Source organism: Rattus norvegicus, chromosome 15 (genome assembly GCF_021556685.1).
Source record: "Rattus norvegicus strain SHRSP/BbbUtx chromosome 15, alternate assembly SHRSP_T2T, whole genome shotgun sequence".
Classification (NCBI taxonomy): Eukaryota; Metazoa; Chordata; class Mammalia; order Rodentia; family Muridae; genus Rattus; species Rattus norvegicus.
The window spans coordinates 38,237,365-38,261,940 of NC_141548.1; the positions used below are offsets into that span (position 1 = coordinate 38,237,365).

The 24,576-nt window shown below is 43.3% G+C and overlaps 2 long non-coding RNA genes across 6 annotated transcripts in view; one reads left to right on the forward strand and one right to left on the reverse strand.

The window, feature by feature from the left end:
- Positions 1 to 461: 461 nt before the first annotated feature.
- LOC102553694 (uncharacterized) lies at positions 462 to 2,308 on the reverse strand. Of its 2 annotated transcripts, none has more exons than XR_015638826.1 (3): positions 1,759 to 2,308; positions 1,528 to 1,598; positions 462 to 761 (listed from the first exon to the last, which is right to left on the reverse strand). It is a non-coding gene; the product is annotated as an uncharacterized LOC102553694 (long non-coding RNA). The 2 variants fall into 2 exon arrangements; XR_015638825.1 differs by having other exon boundaries at positions 1,994 to 2,306.
- Positions 1,828 to 24,576, forward strand: part of LOC120097002 (uncharacterized) — a 103,704-nt gene continuing 80,955 nt past the window's right edge. The window contains exons 1-6 of one of the 4 annotated variants that reach the window (XR_015638827.1): positions 2,368 to 2,484; positions 5,776 to 5,886; positions 6,510 to 6,585; positions 7,305 to 7,566; positions 9,601 to 9,829; positions 10,785 to 10,891. This is a non-coding gene — a long non-coding RNA (uncharacterized LOC120097002). Of the gene's footprint in view, positions 2,129 to 2,367; positions 2,485 to 5,775; positions 5,887 to 6,509; positions 6,586 to 7,304; positions 7,567 to 9,600; positions 9,830 to 10,784; positions 10,892 to 24,576 lie in introns of those variants that run through there. The other 3 variants (XR_015638830.1, XR_015638829.1, XR_015638828.1) reach the window with 3 other exon arrangements.

The window sequence follows — 24,576 nt, forward strand, 5'->3', positions numbered from 1 at the left end:
TACATATGCACACATATACATACATCACATACACCACACACACACATACACCACATACACACACACCACATATACACACATACATACATGCACACACATATACACACATCACATACACCACACACATACACATAGAGACACCACATACACATCTACACACATCCACATCCATACACCACACACACATACATACACAAACTCATACACACACACCACATACACACACCACATACACACATACATACACACACATGCATACATGTACCCATATATCACATACACACACACCACATACATACACACAAATACATACACCACACACATACACACACGGAGTTAATTTAAACTTTTTAAAAAGTGTCCTATACACTTTTGCCTCTCTCTTCTGAACCACAGGGTGGCATCCAATTTAGGGAAGGCAGCCTATTTCATTCCTGCTCTTGAAGGAGAGCCTTACACAGGTTTGTTCTTAGGTCTGCACAGATTTATTTAAGCTCAACCCTTACACTGGGTAGTATGCTGTGTATCGCTGAAAAGGCAGACTACTTTCAAGGCTCGTTTTGGACCCCATCCAGCAGGAGCGAAGACAATGAGTAAAGTATTTGGAACGCATGACAGCAAGGTGCCTCAGCCCGCCCTTCTGGGGTCATTGCCTATGAACCTGAAGTGACCAGCTGGATTGGATTCCATGAGGTAAGCTAGTGACGGTTCCCATGTCGAAGTTTTCAGGATGGAGAAATGCCTGGAAGATCACCAGGTCCCTGTGGTGGTTCGAAAGTGATGGAGTCAGTGTAGGGCAGTGGTGGTCAGTGGTTCTCAACCTGTGGGTCGCGACCCCTTTGGAAGTCACATATTAGCTATTTTGTATATCAGATGTTTATGTTATAATTCATAAGAGTACCAAAACTATAGTTACGAAGTAGCAGCAAAAACAATTCTATGGTTAGAAAGGTCACCACAACATGAGGAACTGTATTAAAGGGTTAGGGAGGTTGAAGACTTCTGGGTTAGGACATTGGAACACTTAGTCCCCTGTTGAAGGTGCTGTTCAGGAGGTTTATGGGTGTGGTCTTGTTGGAGGAAGTGGTGGGCTCTGAGTCCCAGGTTATTCCCTCTGCTCATAGCTCTCAGCTCCCTGCCCCTGTGGCCGTGGACCTTCTGCCATCTGGAAATACATCCTTCTATAAGTTGCCTGATTCACGTATTTTCATCACAGAAGAAACAGCTAAAACAGTGGAAGTCCTCAGGCCCTGCCGTTTTTCTTAACCCCAACTCCATCAAAACCCATTTGAAACAGCAACTTGATTGCACATCAGAAATCCAGGCTTGGGTGAAAGCCAGAGTAGGCTGCATATACTTTAAAACGGAGACTAACCCATTAGGAAGAATCAACCGAGTTCATGCAATTACTCGGCTCACGTATCTTTGTAACTGTTTTATGCACGAGAGGCCCATCATGAGATCATGGACAAGAAAGAAACACCCCTCGGTTTAAGTCCAATAGCAAGGGGTTTAATTGAGACTTACTTGAAACTTCATTTGCTCCATCTGAGCATTGGGTAGGGGTGTCGGATACTGTGCGAGCACCCCGGTGCAGCCTGAGGTGGGAGAAGAAGGTAAATCCCAGTTATGTATCAACCATAGTGTCTCCCCCGCCCTACTCCCATCTTCAATTCCTTCAGACACAAATCTTTCCCAGTTCTTTCCTGCTACATGTGAGACCCTGGAGGATCCCAAAGAGATGGACAGTGACCACACCTTCTTATGAATATTCAGCAGCAAGGCTGGGCCGGAGTGTGGAAGGAAAAACCCTTCGGAACTCTCCCTGAGTCCAGGCGGAGGAAACCTGCCTCAGCCTGGGCTGGTCCTAGAAGATCAGACAGTGGCCAGAGTCTCGATGAGGCAGCTGCACCATTCGCCCTTTCTAGCCCATCAGAACTCCGGCCACTGTTGCAACAGCCACTAGGGGACCGAGTGGTCAGGCAGGTCTTGCCTTTGTCGAGCAGAAGAGGAGGGCGCGCGCCCGGAGAAGTTTGTGCCTATCTTCCGCTGGTGACTTTCCAGACTCCGGGCTCTGCGCGTGATGGTTCCGTGGACTCCCCGCTAACGTGGAGAAATGCTGAGAAAGGTAAGAGGTGCTGCCTGCTGGCTGCCACCTCCCCAGCAGCGTGTACCCAAAATCCTGGGTCACGTTTTATTCCTGAAAAGAGCACAGTAGTGGGAACAGGCAGCTCTACAGTTCCTGCCTAGGAGATTTGAAAAGTTTCGGCGGGCACAGCAGGTGCGTGGCGCCAGGGCGGAACGGCACAGCACAAAACAGGTTGCCATGGCAGCGGGAGCAGCGTCAAGCCTCGGCGTGCCTGCGTTGCTGGGAGACCTTGGGGCTCAGGGGACTTGGCCCCTCTGGCTATTTTGAGCCTCAGGATGAGCTTTCAAGTAAGGTTTCATTTGGCACGTGTGTGTCTGCGCTCACTCACACTGCGTGTAAGTAGCTCCTTGTCCTGTGATTAGGACATTAGGCTTCTAATCGTAACATTAGCTCTGCCATGGACACTGATTTGGATTGTGATCGGATGGACATATGAAAAAGTTAGGTGGTCCTTTCTAAAGTTTAAAATAATGCATTCTCTGGTCGGGACTGACGGTTCAGAGGTTAAGTATTGCTCTGGAGTCCTTGCACCCATGTTAATACCCAGACAAGTGACTCACAACCTTACCCGTAACTTCAGCTCTCCTAGCGCCTTCCTCTGGGCTCTTTGGGCATCTGTACTAACAAGTACACACACACACACACACACACACACACACACACACACACACACACACACACACGCACACAATTAAACGCTGAGGTTTCCTCCAGTCATTGATTCTTCCCCTATGAAATCAGAAAGGTGGGGTTCTTTCAGATGGAGTCCTGTCAGAGAAATTATTCATATTAAAGCTTTCAAAATCAGAAGCAAGCTGATAAACATTTCAACTTTTCTGTTTTCACGAGAAGACAGTGAAGTGAAGGGACAGAGACACCTTTCAAGTACAGATGGATGAGCTCATTTGAGTCGTCCCCACACCTGGGAGATTGTAAGATATGGGAAACCCAAAGTCCAGGGTTAGCATTTACACATTTACTGCAAATCTGATGCTGGGAAGGAGCTCTCAGTCTAGCTCAGGGTCCGTGGGCAGTTGGCCTTTTGGGTTACTATGACTGATTCAGAACGTTTGGGATTTGGGACCATCCCAGGTTTCAGGTGTTCTCGATGAGGAATGCTTGTCCTAGTTGCTCTCTGCCGCTGTGATGCAAAACTTGAGCAAAGTAACTTGGGGTGTTGGGGGTGGGGTGGAGCTAGGGGTCTGGGTAGGGGTGGAGGTGGGGGCAGTGTTCCACCCCACAGCTTACAGTCTGCCAGTGAGAGAGAGCAGGAGTTCAAGGCAGGAACTGAAGCAGAGACCGTGGAGGACTGCTGCTTCTTAGGTAGCTCTCTCACAGCTTGTTTATTTTACACAAGCCACCTTCCCAGGGCAGCCATTGCCTACAGTGGATTGGCCCCTCCCACATCCGTCAAGACTGCCTAAGGCCAATCTTGTTGCAGCATTTCTCTCAGTTGAGGTGTCGTGGGTTTTTGTTTTGTTTTTTTGTTTTTTCCTTTTTTCCTTTTTTCCCCACTGATCCTAGCTGTGTCAAGGTAACAGAAAGTTAACATGTGCACATGCGCATACACGATTAAAAATAATAAAAAATAAAGGAGATATTTTGTTTTCTTGTCTTCAAGGTTTTCCATTCCTTAAGTATTATTTAAAAATAATAAATAACACGGTTTCTATCCATGACAATATTTCTGTCTTCCGAGTTTCCCAAAATCTTTGCAAAAGGAAAAGCACAGGTGTCAGGTAGTTCGCTGCATTGGGGAAGTCAGAATTCTGCTGTTGCATTAGTGTTTCAGGAGAGCATGGGAGAGGACTCAGTTCATTTCACCGGGAATGTTTTCCCATGGAAGGTGCCAGATCATTTTGGCTTATTGTCCTATTCACTTAGCCATACCGCCCGAAGCAAAGACAGCAGGAGTTGAAGCTTTAGTTTCTTTTCCTTTCTTATCCTCATAAGTAAAGACACTGTTTATGTTTTCAATTTGCTTTTTCAGAGTTTAATTGTGCTTGCCAAAGGTATTGCTATGCTCTTAGTCATTGAAGTAAATTACAGTACAGTAAGAACTGTAGCTGGCTGCTTCCTCGGCTTTTTTTTTTTTTAAAGATTTATTTATTCATTTATTATATATAAGTACACTGTAGCTGTCTTCAGACACACCAGAAGAGGGCATCAGATCTCCTTACAGATGGTTGTGAGCCACCATGTGGTTGCTGGGAATTGAACTCAGGACCTCTGAAAGAGCAGTCAGGTGCTCTTAACCGCTGAGCCATCTCTCCAGCCCTTCCTTGGCCTTTTTTTTAAAAATAATGTGTTATCCACTCAGTCAGTTTTTTTTAATGCTCTTTGAGGCTATCTAAAATGCACAGTGCTAAATTTGTGGGAAGTGGTCTGAGTGGTGAGGGTGAGGTAAAAAGTTCAAGTAAAAAAACCCTGTTTTAGAACAGGGAGGGGAAAATAGATGGATAATCCTTTTATGTATGCTATTCGAAGTTATAGAGTCTCTTATTTATTGATTAGTTATTATATTTTTCATTATTTCATATCAAAATGCTAGGTTAAAAAATTCATTATAGTGATTATAATGCAAAATGTTTAACAATACCTTATATTGGAATTGTTTGGTTTTGGAGACAGGATCTTATGTAGCCCAGCTTAGTCTCAAATCTCCTCTATAGCAAGGATTTGAACCTTGAACTTGTGATCCTCCTGCCGCTGCCTCCTGACTGATGGGATTACAAGTGTACTCAAGCCCATGTGAGCTAGGCGAACACTTAATTGTATCTCACAGAAATCATACAAGAATTTATATTGCCATCTAAAATATGGCTGGAGAAACAAGTTCAGAAATGGTGAGTGAGGAGCCAAGGTGACCCCAAAAGAGAGAGGCTCGCTAGTGATGCACCGTGCCAACCCCTGCAAGCCAGATGTGTTCCTGAGCTTCAGGGAACAGACCTGCCTCTCATCACAGCTGGAGGTGTAAGGAAGGAAGTGCTCTTACCTTTCCAAGGCTCTATCTCTGGGAAGATGGAGAGAGAAGCTCTTTAGAAAGAGGAAAGAGAGAAGGGGGTAGAGCAGAAGGGAAGAGGTGAAGAGGGGCTCCAAGGAGTAAGAGAGCAGAGAGAACAGGACGAAGGAAGAGAAATCAATAAAGGACCCACAGGCCACAAAGGGACAAGGAGAAAGGAAGCAGGTAAAGCAGTGAGTGGACTTTAGGCCAATTGGTCAGCCTGGGCCACTCCAGCAAACAACCAGAGGCCAGGAGCCTCCTCATCTGGCTGAGCCCACAGTGCTGGGGACTAGAAGCTGAGAGGTCTACTCCTCAGGCTGTCTCTTCTGAGGCTGCTCTCACTGGCTGCCTCACCCCCATCCTCACAGCTTGTGCTGCCTGCACCTTAATTGCTTCCTAGAAGGACAGGGTTCTACTGGATTAGAGCTTACCCTAATGACCTTCTTTTACCTCAGTCACCTCTTTAAAGGCCCTGCTCCAAACGCAACCACATTCTGAGGCACTGAGGAGTAAAACTCCACCCCAAGAACTTTAAGGCCTTGGAAGGTGACATTGGCCCATCACCAGGAAAACTAACCCAGCCACCTGGCTTTTCATCCATCACCATTGGTCTTCTCTCTAGGTGCACGTAAATGGTTCAGCTACCTGCGGTCATCTCTTGTGCTAGTACATTCCACTGACTGTCTGTTTTGAAGAAAAGGCATACAGACATGGATTCTGCATTCCTGGTTTGGTACTTTGCTTTCATTTTCAGCTTTGTGGGATAGCTTCCAGCCTTGAGGTTTTGACAAGGGCAGATCAAGTTTGAACAATGACTTGGTCTCCAGTTAGACGTGACCCATCTGCCTGCCTTTGGTGAGCAGTGGAGTGACAGTCATTGGCATGTCTAGTAATAATAAAATTAATTCAATGGCAATGCTGTGGAGACTGGAAAAAAAGAGAAGTGACAAGGGGCGGAGCCGTAAGTCAAGGCCACCTCTACCTACCCCACTCCACGGTTCTTTCTAATGAAATCTATTGGCATCCTGCTTGCTTCAGAGTTCTGGGAAGGTGGCCAGGGAACCTTGAGGGGTTTGAATAACTATCCAAGGTTGTAACTGAGATGTGTTCTAAAGACTTCAAATTGTTGAAATATGGTCATAAAATAACAGGAGCTAGGAGAAGGCTGCAAGTCTCAGGCCAGATTTTTGCTGTTGGCTGGATCACACAGAACCTGCTTTGTAAAAGGAGTAATTGATACTAGACATCAAGATAGCCAAAGAGAGTTCCAGAAATTTCCACAATAAGGGCTTCACTATTCCTCAATACCATTCGTCAATCACCAGAGTCTCAAAGGACGTGTGTTTGTCTCCTCAGCATCCCTCAGTTCTCCGTGCTCCGCCTTTGGGGAACATAGAATGTCGTCTATCCTGCATGTTTGAAAAGCAGTTTAGTAAGTAACTCATCGGCCCATCTTTACAAGTTGCATGGAAATTTTGTCCACAGTTTTGGGGATGTTCCTATAACAGAACTCTCCCTTCACCTGTTTCTTGTGGAGTTGGGATCTTTATTTCTTTCTTGCCTTTCCCTGAGTCGTCGTCCTTTGAGCACCACAGTAGTTCTTTTTTATGCGAATCCCTAAACCAGTGGTCCTCAACCTTCCTAATGCTGTGACCCCTCAATACAGTTCCTTATGTCATGGTGACCCCCAACCACAAAATTATTTCCATTGTTTTTTCATAACTGTGATTTTGTTTCTCTTATGAATCATAATGTTAATATTTGTGTTTCCTGATGACCTCAGGCATGATCCCAGAGGGATCGTGACCCACAGGTTGAGAACCGCTGCCCTAAACTATTCAGGAATGTCTCTAGAGAAAAATTCTGCTCTGTGTACTTGGTGAGACCTTGTCAAAGAGCACTTTCCAAATGTGCTCTTTGGATGCAGTCCAGCAGATGGGTGGTTTTAGAAACAGACTTTTATGTAGACAGCTGCCGCTATGCAGCCAAGAAGAATGCCTCCTTCTCAGTACAGCACATACTTGATCAGTATGTGGATCAGTAGCACGAACTTGTGCCTTAGTTAGGGTTTCCACTGCTGTGAAGAGACACCATGTCCAAGGTAACGTGTATAAGTGACAACATTTAATTAGGGCTGGCTTACATTTTCAGAGGTTCAGTCCATCGTCATCATGGCAGGAAGCATGGCAGCATCCAGGCAGACATGGCACTGGAGAAAGGAACTGAGAGTTCTACATCTTGTTCAGAAGACAAACACAAGACTGGCTTCCAGGCAGCTAGGAGAAAGGTCTCAAAGTCCACCCCCAAAGTGACACACTTCCTCTAAGAAAGTCACATCTAATTATGCCACTCCCTGGGACAAGCATACTTAAGCCACCACATAGAGTTTGAGAAATCAGGTTTGTCAGGCAAGGTAAGTCCTTTAGGGTGGTTCTCTTTCCCTGGGTCATTACACACAACAAGTGACAATTCCAGAAGGTTGATAGGAGACTCAGTTGCTACTTCTTGTAGCACCCTGTCACTAAATGCTCGACTCAGGCGATGACAAAGGAGAGCCAAACATGGGGGATAAAGGATGAGGAGACCCAGATGTTCCTGATGCTGGTGGTGTTCTCAGAGTTGGACAGAATGAGCTACCCTTCATTGTTCTATGCCGCTGAAGAAAGGATGGTATTGCAGTGGCTTGGAGGCTCCCAAGCGTGTGTCAGTCATCACTATATGCACTGTGCTGACTGACAGGGCTATGACACACAAGGCCACTGGCTTTTTCCTCCAGTGATTTACAGTATGGTTCATGGTAAAGGGATGTGAGCATACAAAAGAACGATGAAAAGCCATGTGTCTCTATGTACAGTGGCTTGTGAGCTCCTCTCCCCTCCTCCACTCATTTTTAATGTAAAGTTTTGCTATGCAGTCTATGCTGGCCCTGAACTAACAATCTCGCTTCAGCCTCTTGAACACTGGGCTCACAGGTGTGCACCATTATATCTGGATCTGGAATTCCTTTCCAGAATGTCTAATTTGTTTTTGCAATTTCTCCTTTACTAAGTTTCTAAAGTGGGCTTGGGCTCAGCCTTAATACACACACACACACACACACACACAGACACACACACACACACACGTATGTCATTATCAAAATACATTATATACATATATATATACATACAAATACATCATATACATAAACATCATATACACACACATATATCAAGTGCTGGTACCAAACCTAAGGTCTCCCAAATGATAGACAAACCCTCTATTGCTGGCTACAGCCTTAGCTTTCTTGCTCTTCAGCCTGGATGCTACTCCAAGCCAGAGAAGATGGCTTAAGAAATCCTACCTCAGGCTTCAAGCTTCTGTCCCCACGCAGTATCAGAACCTTCTGAACTGTAACCGATGTGCAAGCTTCTTGTCAACTCTGCCTCACTGAGTGCTCCTGGTCGCACTTGGAGTCATGACTCTGGTCATCAAGGGAGCAGAACTAATTGTCACCCCATTCTTCCTGGCACTTCAAGTTAGAATGACGATATTCTGCCAGGCTGTGAGGTATGCAGGTTCTGTGGATTTGTTTAATTCTTTTATTTTACCCCAGTGGTTCTCAACATCCCCAATGCTGCAACACTGTCAGTCAGTTCCTCATGTCATAAAAAATGTTTTCATTGCTACTCTGTAACTGTAATTTTGCTGCTGTTATGAAGCATAAAGTAAATATCTGTGTTTTTCAATGGTTTTAGCACCCCCCCTGCCCGGTGACATGGTTATTTGACCCCCAAAGGGATCACAACCCCATGCTGAGAACTGCTGGCTTAGCTTGGCATATTACATTTTCATGCACATGTACTAGATATCTGGGTAGGCCTGGCCTAGAACCCACTCATCACAAATTTTGTTTTTCCCGTCTTTGTCAGGATCTGACATAGGTCAGACCGACTTCAAACTCTCTGTATAGCTAAGGATTATCTTGATTTCTGACTCTTCCTCCTGAGTGCTGAGATTCCAGGCACGCTAGGTTTGTTTCTGTGGTGCTGGGGATCAAACACTGGTCTTCGTGCATGTTAGGCAAGCACTCAGCAAACTACAGCCCTTCCCAACACCTCCTATTTCTAGGGAAAATATATGGTAAATTCCCAACAAGTGAGATACTTTTTTGTTGAACAACCCCTTTGAAGTGCAGAAATTAGGAAAACTGGGGCTTTATCTAGACCATAAATCAGAATTTGGTGGAGGGTATGAGCAGCTGGGTGCAAGTCCTGCTTCCATTGACGACCAAACACTTGGTGAGCCGATCCTGAGAGACAAGAATGTGCTATCTGTAACAGGGCAGATGTGATTAGCTTCTAGGGTCCCCTCATGTTCTAAAATTCATATCTAAAACCTACTCTAATACAAAAATTATTTTCCCTAATTAGGAAGCATTCTCTACTCTGTTTTCTTTTTCTTTTAGGTCCATATCATCGTCAAATGTCTCCCAGTACTCCTGCCTTCAGTGACAGGGAGAGAGATCTCAGCTTTGAGAGAGTTTCAGGGCCACACAGTAAACACAGGGCCACAGGAAAGACAGGCAGTTCCCTGGACTGTTGCCATGGTCGTGTCCCATCTCAAGTAGATTCTCACCGTGTCTCTTACCCACCTTGGGCTCCTTTGATTGGAAATGAAGAGGCATCTGCTTCTCTGTAAGCAGCAAGACATACGGGCTCCCGAGTCACTCGTCACTTTCCCTGCTGATAACATCCCCAAGGGCTGCAGATCCACATTTATGTTCACATTGTAAATGAATGATGGATTCAGAGTAAATGAAGCATTGAGCTTGTTAATGAAACAAAACATTCACACCTGGTAAAAGTGGGCCTTTCAGCTCGGCTCACAGACTGTCTATTCTTGGGATTGTATTTGAGAGAGTTCCTTCATGTGGTTGACTCTCTATTTAGGTAGTAAGTATGTTGTTTAAGAAAGTGTTGTCATGTCTACCTCTTAGGACATGTCCGTCTCCTAAAAACACCCTGCCACGTGGAAAATGACCCCTTTTCAGTGGGGTGGGAGATAGCTAAAACCATGAAGAAACCAACAGCTTTCATGACTGAAGGACTGTGTTCTTTGAAGAGAGTTTAAGGACTTTTGAAGTTAATACTATATTCATGTCTGTTAGTTGTGAGAACCTGCCCCAAGGAGTCAGTCTTCAACACGATTCTTATGCAGCCAACTCAGGCAGTTGACTTGGAGTTTTTATTTTCTCTATCTAAAATACATAATTGCCCAGAAATAATTTGGTTGTGCAATTATACATTGACTAGTAAGAAGTTAAAGCCCTGCATTTGGAAAGTTTGGTATCTCATTCATCGTTTTTAAGTAACAGTGAAACTGATCATATTCATATTTATCGTTCAGTCATTAACACTATCCACCTCCAGTACCCCACTAGCAAAGCCCAGCTCCCATAGCCATCCAAAGCCCCGCCTCTTCAGCCATTCAAAGCCCCGCCTCCAAAACCTTTCAAAACCCGGCCTCCGTAGCCCTCCAAAGCCCCGCCTCCAAAGCCATCCAAAGTCCCGCTTCCATAGCCATGCAAAGCCCTGCTTCCATAGTCCAGCACTAATTCCCTACAACAATGGTTGTCTTCTGTCGTTCTAGACAGATTTGATGACACAAGGAACCTCAGGAGATGCGCACTCATGGCTGTCTCATTCTACCTGGATTATTTCACTTATATGATGTCATTAAACTTCATCCACGTTGCAGCATCTGTCTGGATATTATTCCCTTTTTATGGCCAAACGACATGTTTTTGTGTTTATCAATGCTTCATTTATCCATGGATATGTGAGTTGTTGATGGACAAATGGGTGGCTCACACCATTTTCGTGTGTGTGTGTGTGTGTGTGTGTGTGTGTGTGTGTGTGTGTGAGAGAGAGAGAGAGAGAGAGAGAGAGAGAGAGAGAGAGAGAGAGAGAGAAGAGAAGAGAAGAGAGCCCTGGGCAGGAGTCTTCCACCTTGATTGAGAAAGTGTCCCTTCATTGTTCAGTACTAAGTACACCAGACCAGCTGACCTGTGAGCTTCTGGGTAACTTCCTGTCTCTCACTCTCATCTAAATGGGCACATTGGGATTACAGTCGTGCAGTTCATAACCAACTACCTCCACAGCCCCCTTCTTCCCAATGGCAGTGTAGAATTCTCTTCTGTGGCTAGAACACATCATATAAATTAGTCCTTGCTGACAGGATTTAAGTTTTTCCATGTTTCAAATACATCTTTGGGAATTTAAGGCCTGCAAGGATATTTGTCGACAGAATTTCTTGATATGCATTCATTTGGCCAAAAGTGTTTGGGGGTACTAAACTTGGGGATGTTGCTAAGCTGCCCTCTGTTTGCATTGCTTTGCACCGCTGAGGAGAGAATCTGTCTCCTCGACCTTGACCGGCATCCTGTTAACACAGCAGCCGGGCTCACTTGGTGGGAAGCGATGTCTCGGTGTCGGCTGAGTTCAGTTCTCCCGCTCGATGCTTCACCACTCCAGGCTTTTGCACTTTACTTGCTGGGCTCACTTTCTTTGTTCATCTCTTGGGCTGTTGAGGTTTTTCTCTTCTCTCTTCTCTGTATTGGGTATTGTTGAAAACTGCCTTTGTCTAGCATCTTTCACATCGCCTTGTGGGAGTCTTTTGGAACTGGGCAGTGCGACAGGAACTTTGGGAACAGCGAAACCTGCTTTTCATGACCATTGAGCAGATGCTGGCTCCATGACAAAACATTCTCTCCAGAGGAGTACCTGACGCTGTAGGAGGCTCTTGTCCAGGCTTCTCAGAAGGGTGCTTTTCTCTGTGAGAGCATCACGGAGATCATTTCAGATCTATTCAACTTACCTTTTACAGGTTCAGTCTGAACTGAAGATAATGAATAACAGTATAAATGGGGGGAAATGCCTTGCCATTAAGTTTACTTTTCCAAAATCCATATAACTACACCTTGCACCGCTAAACTCAGCATGCTCCTCTGAGCTCACTTATTGGACAGGCAAAGTAATGCCTCAGTTCCTGATTCTGTTGTGTAGATTTTCCAAGGCACACACCCAGGCATGGCACCCACTTCAATGTACTCCTCCACTTCATAACTGGAAAATATTGTCACAGGGCACCTTGCTGCTCTAATGAATACTGGAACACAGAAACCCCACACTCATGTGCTTCCACACACTCATGACCAGTCATGATCCCTCCACAAAAATCAGGCTTTCAAAATAATGGGGTTTTTCCCTATTAAACAATCATCAGAACTAAATAAACATTTTGAGAGCAGAGACGGTGTCTATTTTGTTTTATCTTTGCTTTTGTTGCTGTTGTTGTTGCTGTTGAGGTACTATACACATACAATAGCTGTCTATATTTGAAGTATAGTTTGTAAGGTTTATTTATTTTTTTTTTTTAGTGTTTGTGGGTTTTTTTTAAGTTTTTTCTTTTTTTGGATTTTTTAATTTACATTTTAAATGTTATCCCCCATTCCCCATTTCCCCTCCAGAAACCTGCTATCCCATCCACACCCTGCTTGTATGAGGGTGCTCCCTCATCCACCCACCCACTTGCTCCCACCTCCCCGCACTGACATTCCCCTACACTAGGTCATCGAGCCTTGACAGGACCAAGGTCCTCTCCTCCCAGCGATGCCTGACAAGGCCATCCTCTGCTACATATTTGGATTGAGCCATAGGTCCATCCCTGTGTTCTCTTGGGATGGTGGTTTAGTTCCTAGGAGCTCTAGGAGCTCTGCTTGGTTGGTATTGTTGTTCTTATGGGGTTGCAAACCCCTTCAGCTCCTTCAGTCCTTTCTCTAACTGCTCTATTGGGGACCCCAGAGTCAATTCAATGGTTGGTTTTGAGCATCCACTTCTGTATTTGTCAGGCTCTGACACAGCCTCTCAGGAGACAACTGTATCAGGCTCCTGTCAGCAAGCACTTCTTGGCATCAGCAATATTGTCTGCGTTTGGTGTCTGTATATGGGATGGATCCCCAGGAGGGGCAGTCTCTGGATGGTCTTTCCTTCAGTCTCTGCTTTACATGTTGTCTCCATATTTCCTCCTGTGTGTATTTTGTTCCCCCTTTTAAGAAGGACTGAAGCACCCACACTTTGGTCTTCTTTCTTCTTGAGCTTCATGTGGTTTGTGAATTGTATCTTGGGTATCCTGAGCTTTTGGGCTAATATCCACTTATCAGTGCATACCATCTATGTCTTTTTGTGATTGGGTTACCTCATTCAGGAGGATATTTTCTATTCTATCCATTAGCATAAGACTTTCATGAAGTCATTGTTTTTAATAGCTGAGTAATATTCCATTGTGTAAATGTAGCACATTTTCTGTATCCATTCCTCTGTTGAAGGACAACAGGGTCCTTTCCAGCTTCTGGCTATTATAAATAAGGCTGCTATGAACATAGTGGAGCATGTGTCTTTGTTGTATGTTGGGGCATCTTTCAGGTATATGCCCAGGAGTGATATAGCTGGGTCCTCAGATAGCACTATGTCCAGTTTTCTGAGGAACCACCAGACTGATTTCCAGAGTGGTTGTACAAGCTTGCAATCCCACCAACAATGGGGGAGTGTTCCTCTTTCTCCACATCTGCTGTCACCTGAGTTTTTTTATCTTAGCAGCCATTTTGACTGCTGTGAGGTGGGTTGTTTTGATTTGCATTTCCCTGATGATTAAGGATGTTGAACATTTCTTTAGGCGCTTGATATTCCTCAGGTGAGAATTTGTTTGGCTCTGTACCCCATTTTTAAATAGGATTACTTGATTCTCTGGAGTCTAATTTCTTGAGTTCTTTGTATATATTGGATATTAGCCCTCTATCCAGTGTAGGATTGGTAAAGATCTTTTCCCAATCCATTGGTTGCCATTTTGTCCTAATGACAGTGTCTTTTGCCTTTCAGAAGCTTTGCAATTTTATGAGGTCCCATTTGTCAATTCTTGGTCTTAGAGCATAAACATAAGGAAATTTTCTTAATTCCTTAGAGCATAAGGAAATTTTCTCCAGTGCCCATGTGTTCGACGCTCTTGCCCACTTTCTCTTCTATTAGTTTCAGTGTATCTGGTTCTATGTGACAGTCCAAGATCCACTTGGACTTGATCTTTGTACAAGGCAATAAGAATGGATTGATTTGCATTCTTCTACATTCTGACCTCCAGTTGAACCAGCACCATTTGTTGAAAATGCTGGGGCTGGAGAGATGGCTCAGTGGTTAAGAGCACTGACTGCTCTTCCGGAGGTCCTGAGTTCAAATCCCAGCAACCACATGGTGGCTCACAACCATCTGTAATGGGATCTGATGCCCTCTTCTGGTGTGTCTGAGGACAGCTACAGTGTACTTATAGATAATAAATAAATTTAAAAAAAAAGAAAATGCTGTCTATTTTCCATTGGATGGATTTAGCTCTTTTGTCAAAGATCAAGTGATTGTATATGTGGGTTCATTTCTAGGTCTTCAATTCTATTCCATTGATCTACCTGCCTATCTGTGTAGCAATACCATACAGGTTTTTTTATCACTATTGCTCTGTAATACAGCTGGAGGTTAGGGATGGTGAGTCCCCAAGAAGTTCTTTTATTGTTGAGAACAGTCTTGGCTATCCTGTTTTTATGTTTTGTTTTGTTTTGTTTTGTTCTGTTTTGGTTTTGTGATTTCAAATGAATTTGCAAATTACTCTTTCTAACTCTGTGAAGAATTGACTTGGGATTCTAATGGGGATTGCACTGAATCTGTAGATTGCTTTCGGCAAGATGGACATTTTTACTATATTAATCCTGCCAATCAATGAGAATGGGAGATCTTTCCATCTTCTGAGATCTTCAATTTCTTTCTTCAGAGACTTGAAGTTCCTGTCATACAGATCTTTCACTTGCTTCGTTAGAGTCACCCCATTGTATTTTATATTACGTATGACTATTGTGAAGGGTATCGTTTCCCTATTTTCTTTTTCAGCCTGTTTATCCTTTGAGTAGAGGAAGGCTACTGATCTGTTTGAATTAATTTTATACCCAGCCACTTTGTTTATCAGGTTTAGTAGTTCTCTGGTAGAATTTTTGGGGTCACTTAAGTATACTATCATATCACTTGCAAATAGTGATATTTTCACTTCTTCTTTTCCCATGTGTATCCCTTTGACCTCTTTTTGTTGTCTAACTGCTCTGGCTAGGACTTCAAGTACTATATTGAATAGGTAAGGAAAGAGTGAGCAGTCTTGTCTAGTCCCTCATTTTAGTGGGATTGCTTCAAGTTTTTCTCCATTTAGTTTGATATTGGCTACTGGTTTGCTGTATATTGTTTTTACTATGTTTTGGTATGGGCCTTGAATTCCTGATCTTTCCAAAACCTTTATCATGAAGGGGTGTAGAATTTTGTCAAATGCTTTCTCAGCATCTAATGAGATGATCATGTGGTTTTTTTCTTTGAGTTTGTCTATATAGTGGATTATGTTGATGGGTTTCTATATATTGAACCATCCCTGCATCCCTGGGATGAAGTCTACTTGACCATGATGTATGATGATTTTGCTGTGTTCTTAGATTGTTTGCTAGAGTCTTATTGAGTATTTTGGCATCAATATTCATAAGGGAAATTAGTCTTAAGTTCTCTTTCTTTGTTGGGTCTTTGTGTGGTTTAGGTATAAGTTTAATTGTGGATTCATAGAATGAATTGGGTAGTGTTCCTTCTGTTTCTATTTTGTGGGATGGTTTGGAGAATATTGGTATTAGGTCTTCTTTGAAGGTCTGATAGAATTCTGCACTAAACCCATCTGGTCCTGCGCTTGTTTTGGTTGGGAGACTTTTAATGACAGCTTCTGTTTCTTTAGGAGTTATGGGGTTGTTTAAATGGTTTATCTGATCCTGCTTTAACTTTGGTACCTGGTATCTGTCTACAAAATTGTCCATTTCACTCACATTTTCCAGTTTTGTTGAATATAAGCTTTTGCAGTAGGATCTGATGACTTTTTGGATTTCCTCAGTTTCTGTTGTTATGTCTCCTTTTTCATTTCTGATTTTGTAATTTGGATAATGTCTCTGTGCCCTCTGGTTAGTCTGGTTAAAGGCTTGTCTATCTTGTTGATTTTCTTAAAGAATCAGCTCCTGGTTTTGTTGATTCTTTGTATAGTTCTTTTTGTTTATACTTGGTTGATTTCAGTCCTGAGTTTGATTATTTTCTGCCATCTACTCCTCTTGAGTGTATTTGCTTCTTTTTGTTGTAGAGCTTTTAGGTGTGCTGTCAATCTGCTAGTGTATGCTCTCTACACTTTCCTTTTGGAGGTACTGAGAGCTGTGAGTTTTTCTCTTAGCACTGCTTTCCCTGTGTCACATAATTTTGGGCATGTTGTGCCTTCATTTTCATTCAATTAAAAAAATCTTTAATGTCTTTCTTTATTCCTTCTTTGACCAAGTTATCATTGAGTAGAGCATTGTTCAATTTCCATGTGTATGTGGGCTTTCTGGCATTTTTGTTATAGAAGACCAGCCTTAGTCTGTGGTGATATGATAAGATGCATGGGTTTATTTCTATCTTCTTGTATTTGTTGAGGCCTGTTTTGTGACTGATTATAGAGTCAATAAGTACCATGAGGTACTGAGAAGAAGGTATATTCTTTTGTTTTGGGTTAAAATGTTCTATAGATATCTGTTAAATCTATTTGGTTTATAACTTCTGTTAGTTTCACTGGCTCTCTGTTTAGTTTCTGTTTCCATGATCTGTCCATTGGTGAGGGTTGGGTGTTGAAGTCTCCCACTATTATTTTATGAGGCGCAATATTGTGTGAGGTGCTTTGAGTTTTAGTAAAGTTTCTTTTATGAATGTAGGTGCCCTTGCATTTGGAGCAGAATTGAGAGTTCATCTTGATGTATTTTTCCTTTGATGAGTATGAAGTGTCCTGCCTTATCTTTTTTGATAACTTTTGGCTTTTGGTTGAAAGTTGATTTTATTCAATATTAGAATGGCTACTCCAGCTTGTCTCTTGGGACCATTTGCTTGGAAATTTTTTTCCCAGCCTTTTGCTCTGAGGAAGTATTTGTCTTTGTCACTGTGGTATATTTCCTGTATGCAACAAAATGCTGGGTCCTGTTTATGTATCCAGTCTGTCAGTCTATGTCTTTTTATTGGGGAATTGAGTCCATTGATGTTGAAAGATATCAGGGACCAATGATTGTTGTTCCCTATCATTTTTGTTGTTAGGGGTGGAGTTATGTTTGTGTGGCTCTCTTCTTTTGGGTTTGTTGACATTAGATTGCTTGCTTTTGCTAGGCTGTAGTTTCCCTCCTTGTGTTTGAGTTTTCCATCTATTTTATCCTTTGTAGGGCTGGATTTGTGGGAAGATATTGTGTAAATTTGGTTTTGTCATGGAATATCTTGGTTACTCCATCTATGGGAATGGAGAGTTTTGCTGAATATAGTAGTCTGGGCTGGCATTTGTGTTCTCTTAAGGTCTGTATGACATCTGCCCAGGATCTTCTGGCTTTCATAGTCTCTGTTGAGAAGTCTGGTGTAATTCTCATAGATCTGCCTTTATATGTTACTTGACTTCTCCCTTACTGCTTTTAATAGTCTTCCCTTGTTTAGTGCATTTGGTGTTCTGACTATTATGCAATGGGAGGAATTTCTTTTCTGGTTCAATCTATCTGGAGTTCTGTAGACTTCTTGTATGCTTATGGGCATCTCTTTCTTTAGGTTAGGGAAGTTGTTTTCTATGATTTTGTTGAAGATATTTCCTGGCCTTTTAATTTGTAAATCTTCTATATCTATTATCCTTAGGTTTGGTCTTCTCATTGTGCCCTGGATTTCCTTGATGTTTTGGGCTACAATTTGTGTGTGTGTGTGTGTGTGTGTGTGTGTGTGTGTGTGTGTGTGTGTGTGTGTGTGTGTTTTGCATTTTCTTTGATGTTTTGTCAATGTTTTCTATGGTATCTTCTGCCCCTGAGATTCTCTCTTCTATCTCTTTATTCTGTTGGTGATGCTTGCGTCTATGACTCCTGATCTCTTTCCTAGGTTTTCTATGTCCAAGGTTGTCTCCCTTTGTGATTTCTTTATTGTTTCTATTTTCATTTTCAGATCCCAATTGTTTTGTTCAATTCTTTCACCTGTTTGGTTGTGTTTTCCTGTAATTTTTTAAAGGGATTTTGCATTTCCTCTTTAAGGGCTTCTATCTGTTTACCTTCATTATCCTGTATTTCTCTAAGGGAGTTATTTATGTCTTTCTTCCAAGTCTTGTATTATCATCATGAAATGTAATTTTAAATCAGAATCTTGCTTTTCTGGTGTGTTGGGGTATTTAGGACTTGCCGTGGTGGGCGAACTGGGCTCTGAAGTTGCCAAGTGTCCTTGGTTTCTGTTGCTTAGCTTCTTGTACTTGCCTCTCACCATCAGGTTGTCTCTGGTCTTAGCTGGTCTTGCTGTCTCTGACAGTGGCTTAATCCTCCTGTCAGTCTGTGTGTCAGCACTCCTGGGAGATCAGCTTTCTGCCAGCGGGATCCGGGCACAGAGAGTTGTGGCACAGTGTCAGCTCCAGGCACAGATGGAAACTGGAGGGATCCTGTCCCAGACTGCTCCTTGGCTTCTGTGTCCGGAGGTCTCCAGGCGTGTCCCACAGAGCAGAAGTGGTAATCCTACCTGTGCTTTCAGGTGTGTCAGCACTCCTAGGAGACCAGCTCTCTCCCAGCGGGATCCGGGCGCAGAGAGCTGTAGCTCAGGGTCAGCTCCAGGTGCAGATGGAAACCGGAAGCCAGTTTGTAAGTTTTAATGTTATGTTTCCACCCAGGAAATGAGCATCTCATCCAAGAGAATGATAGTAACCATCACTACTAAAAGGAGAGTATTGATGCTCTTTGGTCCTGGGGAACATCGACCTCTTTCCCAACACCAAACAGAAGTTGACATTTTCTAGGACTAATACAGAAGGTGAATCATCCAAGATAAACTCCGCTTTTTTCCCCCTTTCTGTCTGGCTTCTGTTTCTTTGAGATATAGTCATGCTGGACCTCACATCACTCATTCAAGCCTTTTCAGTGCTTGGTAGTGTCCCATCATTTACCCAGTGGATACAGGCTCTCCTCCTTGTATGCTACCTGCATACACAAGGATTGGGTTGCTGGGTAGACGTGTTCAGATTCTTAAGAGACTGACGAATTAACTTTCAAAGACTTTAATGTCATTTCACTCTCCACTGCCTCCACTGGCACTGTGTCCCAGTGACTTTGCATGAACTGAAGTTTATATGTGTGTTTCTTGATTTGCTTTATCCTGTAATCTGTATAAACACCACTCCCAACCTTCTCTCTCATCTCTCACTCCTCTAGTGCCCCACTATTCCTTCCCAAATTCAAAATCTCTAATTCTTCAACTATTATTATTATATATGTCATTATAATATATTACAATATAATAGTTATATTTGTTATTAATTAGATCATTACAGCATAATGATTAAATAGTCATATAATAAGTAATTAAATAATTATAATACCATATAAGTAATGCGTCAGTTGATGTTGTCAGTGTTCAGGTAACCATATTGTTGAAATTTTATCTGAGCATTTTTTCTGTCATACCTAAAAGCAGGTGTCCTGGCTAGTTTTATGTCAACTTGACACAAGATAGAGTCATTTCAAAGGAAGGAACTTCAATTGAGAAAATGCCTCATAAAATGCAGCTATAAGGCATTTTTTAATAAGTGGTTGATGGGGAAGGCCCAGTTCATGGTAGATGGGGCCATGCCTAGGCTGGTGGTCTTAGGTTCTATTCTATAAGAAAGCAGGCTGAGCAAGCCATGAGGAGCAAGCCAGTCAGCAGCACCCTCCATGGCCTCTGCATCAGCTCCTGCCTCCAGGTTCCTGCCCTATCTGAGTTCCTGTCCTGACTTTCTGATAATGAATGGTGATGTGAACTGTGAGCCAAATAAACCCAGGGTATCTCCCCGCCCTTGCACACCAACTCTTTGCCAGGCTAGGCACATCCTCTCCCACTGAGGCCAGACAAGGCAGTCCAGTTAGAAGAACATATCCCATGTACAGACAACAGCTTTTGGGATAGCCCCCGCTCCAACTGTTCAGAACCCACATCTGCACATATGTGGGGCGGGGGCCTAGATCCAGTCTGTATATATTCCTTGGTTGGTGGTTCAGTCTCTGAGAGCCCCATGGGTCCAGGTTAGTTGATTCTGTTGGTCTTCCTGTGGAGTTCCTATCCCCTTTGGGCCCCTCAATCCTTCCTCCTATTCTTTCATAAGAGTCCCCAAGCTCCATCCACTGTTTGGCAGGGATGCCTTCATCTGGCTGAGTCAGCTGCTGGGTGGAGCCTCTCAGAGCACAGCCATGCTAGACTCCTGTCTGTAAGCAAAACAGAGTATTTTTTTTTTTTGGTCAATAAATATTTTTTTTATTAACTTGAGTATTTCTTATTTACATTTCGAGTGTTATTCCCTTTCCCGGTTTCCGGGCCAACATCCCCCTAACCCCCCCCTCCCCTTCTTTATGGGTGTTCCCCTCCCCATCCTCCCCCCATTGCCGCCCTCCCCCCAACAATCTAGTTCACTGGGGGTTCAGTCTTAGCAGGACCCAGGGCTTCCCCTTCCACTGGTGATCTTACTAGAATATTCATTGCTACCTATGAGGTCAGAGTCCAGGGTCAGTCCATGTATAGTCTTTAGGTAGTGGCTTAGTCCCTGGAAGCTCTGGTTGCTTGGCATAGTTGTTCATAAGGGGTCTCGAGCTCCTTCAAGCTCTTCGAGTTCTTTCTCTGATTCCTTCAACAGGGGTCCCGTTCTCAGTTCAGTGGTTTGCTGCTGGCATTCGCCTCTGTATTTGCTGTATTCTGGCTGTGTCTCTCAGGAGCGATCTACATCCGTCTCCTGTCGGCCTGCACTTCTTTGCTTCATCCATCTTGTCTAATTGGATGGCTGTATATGTATGGGCCATATGTTGGGCAGGCTCTGAATGGGTGTTCCTTCTGTGTCTGTTTTAATCTTTGCCTCTCTATTCCCTGCCAAGGGTATTCTTGTTCCCCTTTTAAAGAAGGAGTGAAGCATTCACATTTTGATCATCCGTCTTGAGTTTCATTTGTTCTAGGCATCTAGGGTAATTCAAGCATTTGGGCTAATAGCCACTTATCAATGAGTGCATACCATGTGTGTTTTTCTGTGATTGGGTTACCTCACTCAGGATGATATTTTCCAGTTCCAACCATTTGCCTACGAATTTCATAAAGTCATTGTTTTTGATAGCTGAGTAATATTCCATTGTGTAGATGTACCACATTTTCTGTATCCATCCCTCTGTTGAAGGGCATCTGGGTTCTTTCCAGCTTCTGGCTATTATAAATAAGGCTGCTATGAACATAGTGGAGCACGTGTCTTTTTTATATGTTGGGGCATCTTTTGGGTATATGCCCAAGAGAGGTATAGCTGGATCCTCAGGCAGTTCAATGTCCAATTTTCTGAGGAACCTCCAGACTGATTTCCAGAATGGTTGTACCAGTCTGCAATCCCACCAACAATGGAGGAGTGTTCCTCTTTCTCCACATCCTCGCCAGCATTTGCTGTCACCTGAGTTTTTGATCTTAGCCATTCTCACTGGTGTGAGGTGAAATCTCAGGGTTGTTTTGATTTGCATTTCCCTTATGACTAAAGATGGTGAACATTTCTCTAGGTGTTTCTCAGCCATTTGGCATTCCTCAGCTGGGAATTCTTTGTTTAGCTCTGAACCCCATTTTTTAATAGGGTTATTTGTCTCCCTGCGGTCTAACTTCTTGAGTTCTTTGTATATTTTGGATATAAGGCCTCTATCTGTTGTAGGATTGGTAAAGATCTTTTCTCAATCTGTTGGTTGCCGTTTTGTCCTAGCCACAGTGTCCTTTGCCTTACAGAAGCTTTGCAGTTTTATGAGATCCCATTTGTCGATTCTTGATCTTAGAGCATAAGCCATTGGTGTTTTGTTCAGGAAATTTTTTTCCAGTGCCCATGTGTTCCAGATGCTTCCCTAGTTTTTCTTCTATTAGTTTGAGTGTGTCTGCTTTGATGTGGAGGTCCTTGATCCACTTGGACTTAAGCTTTGTACAGGGTGATAAGCATAGATCGATCTGCATTCTTCTACATGTTGACCTCCAGTTGAACCAGCACCATTTGCTGAAAATGCTATCTTTTTTCCATTGGATGGTTTTGGCTCCTTTGTCAAAAATCAAGTGCCCATAGGTGTGTGGGTTCATTTCTGGGTCTTCAATTCTGTTCCATTGGTCTATCTGTCTGTCTCTGTACCAATACCATGCAGTTTTTATCACTATTGCTCTGTAATACTGCTTGAGTTCAGGGATAGTGATTCCCCCTGAAGTCCTTTTATTGTTGAGGATAGTTTTAGCTCTCCTGGGTTTTTTGTTATTCCAGATGAATTTGCAAATTGTTCTGTCTAACTCTTTGAAGAATTGGATTGGTATTTTGATGGGGATTGCATTGAATAAACAGAGTATTTTTAATAGTGTCAGGGATTGGTGCTTACCCGTGGGATGGGTCTTGAGTTGGGCTGGTTATTGGTTGGCCATTCCCTCAGGAACAGCTGAAACGCTTGATGAAACTTTGTGCTGTTAGGTGTTCCTGTAGACAACCCAGCATATGCCCCTCTGTGCTCTGTCACAGAGCAGTAGAGGCCATTAAGGGAAATCTCCTGTGGTCAAGAGAATGCAATCTCTCTGGCTAGCATAAAGACCAGACATTTCAGCTGCCCCTCAGTCACCTAGCCAAGGGACTACTTTAGGAAGGTGGGTTCATCTCAAGCCGTGCTAAGGATGGTAAGTCTACTGGCTTTTCAGAATTGCTCATAAAGGCATAAGTGGTTGTAATTTCCTTCTGTCTCTGTTCTGAACATACTTTCCCTAATACTTTGGGCTTCCTTGATCATTCTTTAAAGCACCCTCTCTCCCAATCCCTGCTGTGTGGCTGCCTGGCATCACATAGTAGACTACCCCAGCTTAACTCAAATGACATGACCTTTCCCCTCTTCTCTCTCCTCCTCCAGGTGGAGGGTTGCATGCCCTGGTATTCAAAACCAAGTCTAACAATGTTTTCTTCAAGCTCCTATTTGAGATCATTCTTAAATTCTTTTACTGTGAGAGTAAGACTCCATGAGGGGATCCCAGTTTCCTTGGTACCAATTACACAGCTAGACTTTGCCTGTGAGCCTGCGATGCTTGAGCTGATTTTCACATATGGCACAGACGTGATTGCGCTTCATCTTTCCGCATAAGAATGTCCATCTGGTCTACCGCCATTTTCTGACAAAATAATCTGTTTTTCCATGGAATTGTCTGTGTGCTTTTGCTGAAAAATCAATCAACCACATATCTGATCTATTGTTAGATGCTGTTCTGTGCAATGTCCAGTTTCCCATCTTTCCAACAGTACCAACTTATTTAAATAGCTGTAGCTTTTTAAGTCCTCAGACCAGATGCCCCACATTTGGGCTATTTTAGGTACTTTACGTTTCATGCACTGTTGGAATAGATTCTTATTTTCATCCAAGAAAGAAAATGTGTGTCGGGCTATTGGCTTCTATTATATAGGGTGTGTAGCTGGAGCTGGGGAGACCTGAGGCATGCTGCAGACAATACTGAACCCCACCCAGTCTTCAGTAGGATAGCCCCTGTCCTCCCAGACACCCAACTCTTCCCTCTCTTTCCCCTTGAGCTGCTGCTGGATCCCCTCTGGTCAGTGATTCTGACAACAAAAGTGTTTCTCTCTTTGTGTCATCTCTCAGGAGGCCATAGGTTCATACATTTGAATTTGTTTTAGGTTTGTTTGTTATTTTACAGTGAGAGAATAAGTCAGATACCTGTTCAGCCCTTGTTCCTTAGTTTGTTTTGAGACAGGGTTGTTTTTAGATCAGGCTGGCCTTGAACTCTCTGAGATCTGCCTGCCTCTGCCTCATGAGTGCTAGGACTAAATGCTTACATAGCTCTCTGCTATTGACTTAATTTTTTCATTAGAACCACAAAAAGATTATATTTCACTATATATCCCTAAAATGGATAAGATTCACCACAGAGGAGAAAAGCTCAGTTGGGAAGAGGTCTGTGGGGAACTTTTGATGGGCTTTCAGGCAAATTTTGTAGCTTGGGAAAATATAAAATGTCTATACAGCTTGAATTGTAGACAGATGAGGCCCCTATATTGCTCTTTGGGATATCCTCATCCCTCCATGTTGCTAATGAGACTACAAGGATAGGAAGTATCAAGAAGCTTCCACCGCAGACTCTAGAATCCCTGTGATGGAAGACTGTCCTCGTGTCTTGTCTGCCCTTAGGGTAGAGAGTATGGAGCACACTGGATCATCCTTCATGGCCTGGGTAAGTGCTGATGAAAATGAGCAGCAAGGTATGAGGTCCACTGGCCATCCCTCAGAGCCTGCTTGGGC